Here is a 12,522-nt window from a genome sequence, read left to right as displayed (position 1 = left end):
GGGATGTTGTGGAAATCTGGTTTGATGAGACACATGGGCATGCTTCTTAAACTCTCAAAAACTACATTTGAGCTACTATTAGAGATGTTTGGATGGTAGTGAAATAGATGGGCAGTTCAATCAGACAAATACTGTGCATAAATGAAAAGCTTAACCTTATTTGGGACAAAGAGAAGAAAAGGATCTGCTCTGAGCTAGTGAACTGAAATCCCCCAATAGTTCATTGGAATGCATGTGATGTACTTCCTATCCTTGAAGTGTGTGTGGCTTAAACAGCGAGATAAACAAGTGAGGACTAAGTAGGATGTTTGTGTTGGAAAATACGAATAAAATATGCTTGGAAATGGATGCTCAGATTCCCAAAGGAATGAATCCAAAGTTGCAAGCAATGACATTTGATTAAATCAGTAAGAAGGAGCTATTGGGGATTTTGCATGGGAATGATGGAATCACACTATTTTCACATGTGCATCTCTTGTCCAAGGGATTTCCCTATAACGCTTTCAGCAGGACCACATATAGCCCTACGTTTGAGTTTTGATGGGCAGGCATGTAAAGGAAAAATATTAAGGCTAATTGCATAGGTTGTTCATCCAAGCCCAAATGGGAACCCCAAAAAGTTACTCACAGGGCAAGGATACTGGATTTGTTTGGAAGTTTCATGATAAAACAAAACAAAATGAGATCTAAATATTTCAAGTTTGTGTGTGTCAAGGAAAATGGTAAAACATAAGCATAACTTTTGAGTGCAGGAATGGAGAATGCCCAGGATAGCACTGCCAGAGATCCTAAAGAGTTTGAATGTTTTTTGGAAGCAGATAGGTTTAGTTTGAAATCTCTGTTTTGTTATTTATCAGGATAAAGCATTGAACCAATTATCATTTTCCTATCTAGGCTTGATTTACTCCTCTGGAAAGAGTTCCATGTTGTGTATCTTATAAGTTTATTTTAAAGATCAAATGAAGTAGGAAATGTGTTTACTACAACAACGCTTGCTCAGTGTGCACTCAATAAATAAATAAGAATAGAGCTCATATGAAAATTTTTAAAAATGACAAGTCAGAAGAACTAATTCTAAAAGTAAGGCACTGATTTCAATGGTAGACAGCAGAAGACTGACTCTTTCAGAAACAATGCACCAAGTGTCACAGGCACTTTAGGCACCTTCTTGTGTAAACAGAGATAGTACAATTCACGCCGTGCCTTTCAAGAATGTCATACTCAGGGAATGAGCCAGATAAGTAAAGTTGCAATTGCAGTGCAGAATTGTAAAGGCAGAATCCTGAAGGGGCATGGACCTGATTATTCTTGTGGCTCCCAATGGGTTAATTTACCCTGTACTCTTCTGTAAATTCACACTAACCTCTGGCAAGGTTGCCCTCCCTTTGCCTATGGATAACATCCATCCTGAGGCAGTTGTTATTGGAGTTTGTGCTCATCTCATTCCAAAAAAGGTCCCGTGCACTAGGCATCTTCTGCCAGTGTGAAGGACTGTCTTCAGGATCCCTACCAATTATGATGGTGTCTTTGGAAATTTAGGGGAAAATGGGCACTCTTCTCAACCTATTTTGCTACCATATACTTTTAAACATACTGAATAGGACCGGTGTTGTGGCACAGTGGGTTAAACCACTGCTTGCAACACCACCATTGCATAAGGGAGGGCCAGTTTATTTTCAGTACCAGCTGCTCTGCTTCTGATCCAGCTCTCTGCTAAGGTGCCTGGGAAGGCAGCAGAAAATGATGCAAGTACTAGAGTCCCTGCCACCCATGTTGGGAGATCTAGACTATTCCTCACTCCTAACTTCAGCAGGGCCCAGCCCTGATTATTGCAAGCATTTGGGAGTCAACCAAGGAATGAAAGTGTCCTCTTTTTGTCTCTCCTTTCTGTGCTAATCTGTCTTTCAAATAAATAAATAATGTTTTTGAAACACACACACTGAAAAAAAAAAAACTTAAAAATTAGAACAGTCATGAAACTTGGGTCTATTGATCAAAAACATTGTTGTAATAAAGAAACAAACCTGTGATGTCTCTGATGTGGGTTATATATCCCTTCAGCTCAAGGATCCTGAAGGGGTATTCACCAGGCAACACAGAACCAAGAACCCTGACAAAAATTACTATTCTCAGCTGCAATTGGAGGAAATACAGTTCAAAGAAATCAATAGAATTGTCCCAAACCATATAACTTTGAAAATTTTCCCAGAAATTAAATGCATGTGGGCCTGACATCAAAGCCCCTGTTTTTTCTGCTCTCTGAAATGCTGACGACTGGAAAGTGTTAGATGCTTCTGGTGACCACTTCTGCCTCTCTATGCAAAGAAGACAAAAATTGATTTTGCACGTCTAGGCCATCCCCTCTAATAACTCACCAATCTTCTGTGATTCATTGTGCTGAAGCACTTCCAATTCATTAGGCATTCCTTCTCTTTAGTCTGAGTTTCAAAACTCATTATTCAACATTTATCTGCACCAAAATGTATGCCATCCATTAGCTCTCTATTAGCCTGAGGTGTCCAAATGAGCAAATTTCTCCATCAGAATGCACTGTGCCTCATTATTTGTTGTTCCCCATAATTTAGTGACATCTGCAAATTTTCAAGCTTGGTTTTGAACACCAAGTCTGCAATATCAGTAACACAAGTCACGCAAGATAATACTGAGTTGAAATAAGCATCTTCATTTTCACTCTCATCAAGCAGGCATGCAGATGCAATGCCATTATTACTGTCCAAATTCCATGATATTTTTCCCTTATAGCCAAGGATGGAGATTAGAGAGCATGTGAAAATAAAAAGTTCAAACCAGAGATTTTGAAAATGAAATATTAGTTGTGGCTTGTGCTTTGCCTTAACAATGTCAAAAGTACTTTCATTTTTAAAGTGACTATGGGTTTTCATCTTTACTTAAACAAAAAAAATAATCCCATCATCTCACACACTACCCTGAAACATCTAGCATCTCATCATTTAAATATAGGTTTTTATAAAGAGTCAACAAACATTCACCTTTCACCATTGCTTCAACAATAATCTCCCCTTCAAACTACATGTTCAAAATCTATATAGACGGTGATCATAATAGGGACTCTTAATTGAACACCAATTACATGCTAGGCCCCATTGGAGACTTCACATGTATTTACAACTCCTCACTAGAAGCCTGCTGATGGCTGTTCTTTTACTTTTAATTATTTATGAGAAAGACAAGGACACACACACACAGAGAGAGGGGGGGGGAGAGAGAGAGAAAGAGAGAGAGAGAGAGAGAGAGAGAGAGAGAGAGAGAGAAAACACTCCATTCCATTGATTACAGCCTCAAATGCCTACAATACCCTGGGTCTGGCTGGGGCCAAAACCAGGAACCACAAGCTCAATCCAGGTCTCCCAAATGGGTGGCCAAGACTCAATTACTTAAGTAATTAATCAGTGCTGTATTCCAGGGTCTGCATTGATGAGAAACTGGAGTCAGGAGCCTGAACATGGTATTAAACCCAGGTACTTCAATGTGGGACACAGAAATCTTAATCTGTAGACCAAATGTCCACTCCTGAATGGCTATTATTATTTCCTATTTCACAAAGAAGGGTCAACTCATTTGCCAAAAGCACAGAGCAAGAATGTACCAGAATAGGTTTCAACACAGACTTGTCTACCTCTACAGCATGGTCTAGGCAAAAAAACAAAACAAAACAAAGAACAAAAGAAAACCCAGCATCCTGTACAAACCTAATAATGAAATAAAAATCATGAATAAAGTAAAAAAAAGACCTCATAAAATCCAGCCATTATCAGAACTGGTTTTGTCCCATTCTGAAAAGTTTCATCTCCTTCATTTTTTCCTAAGTGTTGGCAAGGTTTTCTTATCAAGACACCATGCCTTCCATTCTGTGAGTGGAAATGAGCCCATACTGCAGATATTCCTGGGAATACACTAAAAGCCAGATGGTCACAATACCTGTTTAATGGAAACAGGCATGCAAACCACCCCATGAAGTGAATGTACATTGTTGACACAATAAGTAAAAGTCATATCTCCATTATTTCACTACTTTGACAGGTGGATAGTTCAATATACAGTATAAAAAATACCACCATGGATAGCACTATACTATCCATGTGATAAGAAGATCAGTAGTTGTGGTCTTGTGCACTACTTTATTTCCAGGATGCTGAATGCTCTCAATAAATACCCACTAAAGAATGACTAATCTCTGTGTCGATTTCTAGAATATGAACATCACATAATATGAAGTTTGGCTCTGAGAAAAAGCTTGCCAAGATACTCTGATGGGGAAAAATATAAACTATGACCTCCACCAGTGCAACCAAGCCTTCCAGGATGAGTTATCTGAGTTAGGACAAGGGATGAACAGGATTTGTATGCATCGCGGTTAAGGAAGCAGGACAAAGAAGAAACTGGAGAATCTTTCTTTAGGAAGAAGCAGGCCTGGAAGGAGACTGGGTTGTCAGGATGGAGATACAGAGGTGGAAGAGGAGGCAGGTGTCTTGGCTCAGGTATCCCAAAGACTAGCTGTGATCTCATCAGTAAGCAGCAAGATGAACTGCCACCTGCTGTGTACGGGAGCATCAGCAATTCTGTCCTCAGCCACTAATTAGGGCAGACTGTGGCTCTTAAGTCCTGGAATATTTACCATGTGACCTTTGCAAAGTTTGTCAACCTCTGATCTAGTAGACTCTTCAAGATCTAATTGCCCCCACATTTCCATAACTGTGGCTTTACTCTAATGACTGTTGGTCCTGAATCAATCCCTCAACCTTCCTGTGTCTTCATTTGTTACCCTGCATTTGTATAATAGACACAAACATAATCTGACATTGTAAGCTCTGAAGTCTAGAAAGAATAGGGTGGTAAAAAAGGAGGCAGTGCTCAGTAAGCACCTGATGAGAGATGAGGGGACATCACAGGTGGTGCAGGGAACACCATCCATCTGAGTTCACAAGGGCACCAGCCTCAACTGACACCAAGAGCGCCCAGAAGCCCAGGGCATCCCACGCTCAAAACAGAAGGCTCTGCACTTCCAGGCATTCCCAGGAACTCCAGGTAGTGGCACTTGACCTACTTTGGGTACTCAGTTCAGCCAGCTGGCTCGGCAGAAGCTACCTGCAGCACCAGGCACAGTAGCTCTGAGCTGTTTGCCTGAGAACCTCAAGGCACAGAGCTTGCTGTCTGATGTAATGGATGAGGGACATCTGCTGTATTTTAGGTCAAAGGCCTTGCTCCAATGTGAGTGAGATTTCTACATGAAAACCTTCAAGGCCTCCCAGGTTAAACTTACCTCACTTACTTTGAAAGGCATTGCCATTCATTCAGGGATAGAAACTCAGTTATTGGAAATCTATTATGGATCAGATGCTTTTCATATTTTATCTCACTTAATTTTCAAGGTAATCCTGTGGAGTGAATCATACATTCCCATTTGCATGATGATGAAACTGATGATCAGAATGGTAAAATAATTCTTCCGGAATACCAAACTACCACACGCCGAGGTCACAATCACAACCTGCTCTGCACCGTGATGTTCTCCTGTCACAGCCGTCGCCCCTGTCTGAGCAATGCAAGTCATTCCCTCCTTGTCTCACATTCCCCCAGGGTCCAGAGGTAGGAAGCAATCCCTTGTACTTTATCTAAATCCAGGCTTGAGCAAACTACCCAGCCCTACGTCTTTCTTTCATAGAAATCATGGCATAATGCAGGTCCCTTCCTGCTTATCCAAGGTGCAACCTTCTCTTCAATTCCTCACCCTGCCATGCGAAGCTTCTTTTCTCCTTGTGCCTCTGCTGACCACATTGGTCTGTTTGCCATTCTTTGGGCAACTGTGCCTCTGGCCAGGGCCCCATTTCCTCTTCTCTCTACATCCTAACCCTGTACATCTTTATTTTCTACACTTCCCAAGTAGATTTCCTTTCTATCCTCTCATTTTTATCCTTCTCCTTTTAATTTCTAAGACACGTATTAGTTAAGAAACTCTTACTCTTCATTTAGCCCATTGGGCCAAATGTATCGACAGGGCACCCATTTTGCTCCGTTTGAGTCCTATTTCTTTCCATTAGTGTTTAGCATTAAGCAAGCTATTCAGCCTTTTAATGTCTCAGATTTCTTATATGGAAAAATTGGGGCTAATAGTATCTATTTTAGAAGGTTTTTCTGAAGATGACATATGAAAGTGTCTCCTAGGAATATAATGGTGAATGCAAACTAGACAATCAATGCCTATTTCCTTACTCTCTTATCCAAGCTGCCAATGTGATTATATAACACACACTATGCAAGCCAGTGCTCCACTCCCATAGTCTTACATTTTTCCTTATTACTTCTGTGAAAAGTGGGTGTTTGAAGACCAATGTGAGTAACTTTAAAAAGACATCATTTATTATGTTTTTTCTTTAGTTATCTTAGACTTTGGGATTTTGTTGGACATACAGGAGCTAATAAGTGCATATTTGATATCGATTGATTAGAGTTTCATAGATAATGGGCAAAGTCAAAGGTCTTACCTTCAACCCCAGCTATAGCAATCAATGGAATCTCATGGAAAAACGTACCCTCAGGCAGTGCTTTGGAAATGCGTTTTATTCATACTTTTATTGAGTGAAAACAAATTGCCTTCATTGAAAGTAGTTTTTGTTTTAATTGAAAAAAGGTAGAAAAAAGAATGAGAATATGCTGCACTAACAATTTGTAGGATTTTGTAATTCATCTCAAGTTCTTTTTCAATATTGGCAGTATGTTTTTATTTAATAAAGGATTATTCAAGCATGAAATACTGTATCACAAATAAAGATGGCATTTTTTGCTTATTATGCTTTCTTTCCTCATCCATACATTTACTTGATATTGTTTATTGAGCCACTGCTATTGGATGGCTGTTACAGGTGTTAAGAAGGAAAAGACGAAAAACTTTTATCCTTTTTTTTCAGTGTTTCCACCCTCAGCTGGAAGACAGACTTGCAGAGAAGGCTTGGTGGTATGACTATATTATCATGAGGACATGTGTGTATGTGTGTGTGTGTGTGTGTGGTTAACTCAGGCAATGCTTCATAGCCCAGAGACTGAGATCTGAAGGATATGCATGAATGCAGTAGGAAGACTGAGGGAACAGCGGAGTCAGGGCATTCTAGCACCATTGCCTCTAATACTCCGCTCTCATTTCAGAGCTGTGGTCAACTAAGATGTGTTCACTTCAGTAAAAGTGGATTAATTCATGTCCTTTCTTCATTCCAGCATAAAGTGCATCATGGAGCAAGGCGATTTGAATGTGCAGGCTTGTATTTCAAGCCCAAATCATTGCTTTTGGGGGGGGGGTAAATAACAGCCATTTTGGTTTTTTATTCTCAAACTCTATAATCATTATAAAAATTCCTCCTCTAACTAACCACACACCGCTGTTTTGACACTTGAAAATTATTTTCCCTCAATTGATTGGAAAAGCTGTTGCTACTCTGAAAATATTAAGCAATATTGAAAGAGGGCAAAAAGCATATTGGCGCAGGTCAGTCAGCCACAGGTGGACCCAAAATTCCAGCTATCTCAGATTTGTGTGTGTGATCTCACGCATGTTTTCTAAGCTTTCTGGGGCCTGAATACTTCATTTATAATTTTGGGAAAAATAGCAGAGGAGGAATGAAAACATGACATGGATTGTTGCTAATCAAAAGCCCGGGGCTATGGAGGTCCCACAGAACTGTGCTTTTTATCCTTAAAACAAGACACGGGTTTTTAGTTCAAGGTGAAGCAGGCATGGTCTTCTCTGTGTTTTTCACTAAGTACAACTGGAAATTATAATGAAAATAAGCTTAAGACTGAAAATTGAAGAGAGCAACATAGATTGGCTAGGGAGCTTGGGAACGGAGGAAGGACACACTGTGAGTGCCTGCACTTCTCTTTTGGACTCACATATCTCAAACTCAGTAGAAACTGGGACTTGGAAATACCAATGAGAATAGACAAAAATTCCCCACCCTCAGCCTGTTATCCCTGGGCAAAGGGAGATGTCAGAAACCTTAAAATAACTACTTTGCCTGTCAAGCATCACAGAAAAAAAACTGGCTGCATTTCCACCCTTGCAGAGGCAGAGTGGGGAACCTGGACTTCCAGCCGTGTGAAAGCAATGAAGCCCAGGAGTGGTGTCAGAGAAGGCCATGGAGGCAGCCAGGATTTCATACTGGCAGTAGTGTGTCTCCCTTCCTCCCATGCCTGTAAGGCTGCCACAAAACACATCAAACACCAGAGTAAGGGAAAGGTTTTAATGGGGAAACCCAACAGACCAAGAGAAGGGACGAAGAAGGAAAAAGCAGGAGGAGAGCATAAGAGAGAAATTGAGAGAAAGAGTGAGAGAGAAACAGAGAGCCACATATTCAGGAACAGGTCCTCTTAAACCATTGCCAGGGGCGGGAAGGGAAGTAGGAGCAATGAATCCCATCACCGGGGGTTGGGGGTGGGGAGTCATCTACCTGACAGTTATGAGGTGGTGCTACCCGCTATGACTCCTACAGCAATATCAAAAAAGTTAATTAAAACAAATTTAGGGGCTGTTGCTTTGGTGTACCAGGTTAAGCCTCTGCCTATGATGTGTTCTATGTGGACACCAGTTCAAGACTGAGCTGCTCCATTTCTGATCCAGAGCCTTGCTAATGCAACTGGGAAAGCAGCAGAAGATGGCCAAGTGATTGGGCCCTTGCATCCACGTGGGAGACCCGGAGGAAGCTTCTGGCTCTGGGTTTCAGCCTGGCCCAGCATCAGTCATTATGGCCATATGAGGAATGAACCAACAGATGGAAGATCTCCCTCTCTCTCTGTGTCTCTCCTCCTTTCTCTGTAACTCTGCCTTTCAAATAAATAAAAAAATAAATCTTAAAAATAACAATACCAACAACAGAGCTTCATAACATAACATAAAATTACTCGTTTGAATTTAAAATAAAAAATTATGCAGAAACTTGGAAAATCTCAAACAGAATGAAGAAAGGAATAAATTTTGGCACCAAATGAGAAGTAGTAGAATTATCTGACAACAATTTCAAAGCATCCAGGATGAAAATGCTTTAATTATCAATTGTGAACACTTTTGGAGTGGAAAAAATCCTGCAAAGGAGTGGAAGGATAACGATTATCAAAATGAAAATATCAAACCTGAAGGATATAATAATGAATATATATAAAACTCTCAGAGGACAAGCTTAACAAACAGAGAGAAAAGACAGAGGGAAAAAAATAGACAGCAAAGCTTACTTACTCTGATAAACAAGGAGGAGACAGTCAGGGAAAAGACACAAACGCTGAAAGAAGCAAAAGAGAAAGGGCTAAAAAGAAGCCTAAATAATGGCTGAGAATTTCCCACTTTTGACAACAGACATAAACCTGTCGATGCAAGAAGCTGAATAGACTCCAGACAGGACAGACCCAAAGAAATGCATACTAAGATACTCATAATGAAACCTTGGAAACTAAAGATGATGAAGCAATCTTCAAAACAGTCAGAGAGAAATAGCACCTTATCCATAAGAAAACACGTAAGTGACAGATTTTTCATCAGAAACCATGGAGGTGACAAGAAAAGTGGCAAAATATTTGCAATATGCTTAGCAGGAGAACTGTCAAACACAATCCTTTAGCCAGCAAAAACAGCCTTCAAGAATAAAGTGTGCAGATATTCTCAGATGGAGGAAAACTAAGAAAACATGTCACCAGCAGACCTGTCCTAAAACAATAGCTGTACCTGTATTATCTCAACAGAAAGAAATGATAAAAGTAGAAACCTTAGAACATAGAGAAAGGAGAAAGAACATAGTAAGCAAAAATATAGGTAGAATCAACAAGAAGTGTCTCTTCTCCTCTCAGGTTTTCTAAATTATATTTGACACTTGAAGAAAAAGTAACACCATCTAATGTGGTTCTAAATGTGTATGGAGAAAATATTTAAATAATTACATTATGGAGGGGGTAATAAAGGAGCATAGAGGGAAATAACTTTTAAACGTTTCACTCAAATTGGTAAAACGATGACATTTAGTCCACAGTAAACTGTGAAAAAAACTTATTTATATATAAAATAGAATAGCAATCAATGTTAAAGCTGTATAAATAAAACTTCTCAAAAGCACTATAAATAAAAATGCACTTCTACATGAACATTCAAGTAATCCACAGAAAAGGAAGAAAATCACACAAAAGTTGAAAAAAAAGGAGCAACACACAAGAAAAAATATTAAATATTAATTTCAAGCATATCAATACGTGTTAACTTCAAATATATCAATATTGAAATCTAATGTAGATGGCCTTTTAAAAGACAGAAATTATCCAAGTGGATTATAAACTATTACCCAAGCACATGATATTTACAAAAGCTTATTAACAAAATAGGAAGATTGAAAGTTAGAGGAGAGAGAAAGATCTATCCCAGAAGCATTAATCAAAGGAAAACAGGACTGACTACATTAATATGAGACAAAGTAGATTTCAAGACAAAGAACTTTACCAGAACCAGAGAGGGGCATGATATAATGATTAAAGAGTAAAAGTATAAATTAGACATCACAAACATAACAGCATTTAAACCAAAAAACAAAGCTACGAGATTTGTGGAATAAATACTGAAGTGAGAAGAAAAATAGACAAATCCACAGTTGTAGTTGGAAACTTCAACATGACTTACAAAATTTATAGAGCAACTAAATAGACTATCAGCAAGGTGATGGAAAAATTCAAGCACACCACCAACATTCTACCCAATGACAGACAACTGCATGTTCAAGTTCTCATTGAATATATCAGGGGACTTCAAAAAACATATAGAACATTTATGATCTTTTAATCCCATTTTCCACAAACTTTTTAAAACTCCCTCATATACCAAGATGGACCAGGCCTTAAAACAAACTGCAGCAAATCTAAAATAATTGAACACAAACAGTATGTGTTCTTTGACAACAATGGAATGGCATCAGTTGTCAATAATAATAGGAAATTCTTCAAATGCTTGGAAACTGAACACTACTATATAACCCACTGGATCAAAGATTAAGTCTCAAAGTCATAAAAAATATATTGAGTTATTGAAAATGAAAATCCGACACATCAAAGTTTATGGCACATAACTAAAATAATGGTAAGAATGAAATTTATAGATCTAACTTCACATACCATGAAGACTTTAAGTCAGTCATCTCTGCTTCAGTCCTAAGAACTCAGAAAACAAGAGAAAATAAAAGCAGAAGAAAGCAGGGGCAAGGGGAAGAACAAGAATTAATGAATTTGAGAACAAACAATAAAGAAAAAATCAATGAGGCATGGGCTACTTCTTTGAAAAAAAAAATCAATAAAATTGACAAAACCCTAGTAGAACTGACAAAAGAAAGAGAGAAAAACCAATATCAGGATGAAACATAAGATATCGCTACAGACATCAAAAGGCTAGTAAGGGAGTACTACAAATAACTGTACCTTATAAATGTGAAACTTTGATGATGTGAAACTTCAGTTTCTTAAAAAATAAAAAAAAAAACTACCCAAACCAACAAAACAGATATATGTAATTTGGATAATCCTAAAATTACTAAGGAACTTCTATTCATAATTTTTAACATTCTCCTTAAAAAGAAATATCTGTACTCTATTTCCCTGCAGGGTTCCCACAAACAATTTTTGAGTTAATACTAAATCTAAACTATTGTTAATGAAAATAGAGATATAGAGGAGGAGCAAATACTTCACAATTCATGTTGTAAAGATACATAAAATGATATTTTAAAGAGATTATAGAAAATGAAACTTGAAAATTCACAAAAATTTGAAATTCAAATGTAATTTTTCTTACAAATGTATTTTCTATGAACTTTTTGGAGATATGTATGTTTTACCATTTACTTAATGCAGGAGGTAAAATATTTTAAAATGCAATAGAATTCAGCCATATATTAAAGTAATTACCCACTATTAGAAAATATGCACTTTGTGAATTCGTCACTTGGGTATAATAAGCTGGTTAAATATTTGAAAACCATTCAAGATAAGCCACCATTAACAGGCTGAAGAAGAAATAAGTCTCATAAATAAATCAATCAGCACAGTAAAGACACTGGATAAAATTCAACAGCTATTCATAATAAAAGAAAAAATGCTCTCTGATCATTGTCACAAATCCCTCATTTTATGAAGGATGTGAAGGATGGAAAAAAGGTGTTGGTTGAGAAGGAGAAATCAGTGTACCCAATTTCAGGACTTACTACCTGCAGTGATAAAGGCGGTGTGATATTGCTGGAGAGATAGACACAGAGATCAATGGAACAGAATAGAAACTCAGAAATAAACCCACACAAACATTCCCAACTGATTTTTCACGGAGCTTTAAATCAATTCATTGGAGGATAGATAACCTTTTGAAATTTTAAAACTTTTAGGGAAAACAAAACAAAACAACACAAAACATGGCAGAAAATCTTTGGCTTCTAAGACTAGACAAAGATTGCATAATCCATAATGATCAACAAGACT

General features: G+C 38.1%; 1 protein-coding gene across 2 annotated transcripts in view; it reads right to left on the bottom strand.

Moving 5' to 3' along the window:
* The window catches only part of CNTNAP5 (contactin associated protein family member 5), a 967,841-nt gene that overhangs the window by 882,718 nt on the left and 72,601 nt on the right, over window positions 1-12,522 (bottom strand). The gene's annotated exons all lie outside the window — the stretch shown is intronic.

Source organism: Lepus europaeus, chromosome 1 (assembly GCF_033115175.1).
Source record: "Lepus europaeus isolate LE1 chromosome 1, mLepTim1.pri, whole genome shotgun sequence".
Lineage (NCBI taxonomy): Eukaryota > Metazoa > Chordata > Mammalia > Lagomorpha > Leporidae > Lepus > Lepus europaeus.
The sequence above is the reverse complement of the archived record's forward strand: the minus strand, read 5'-3'. Positions and strand labels throughout refer to the sequence as shown.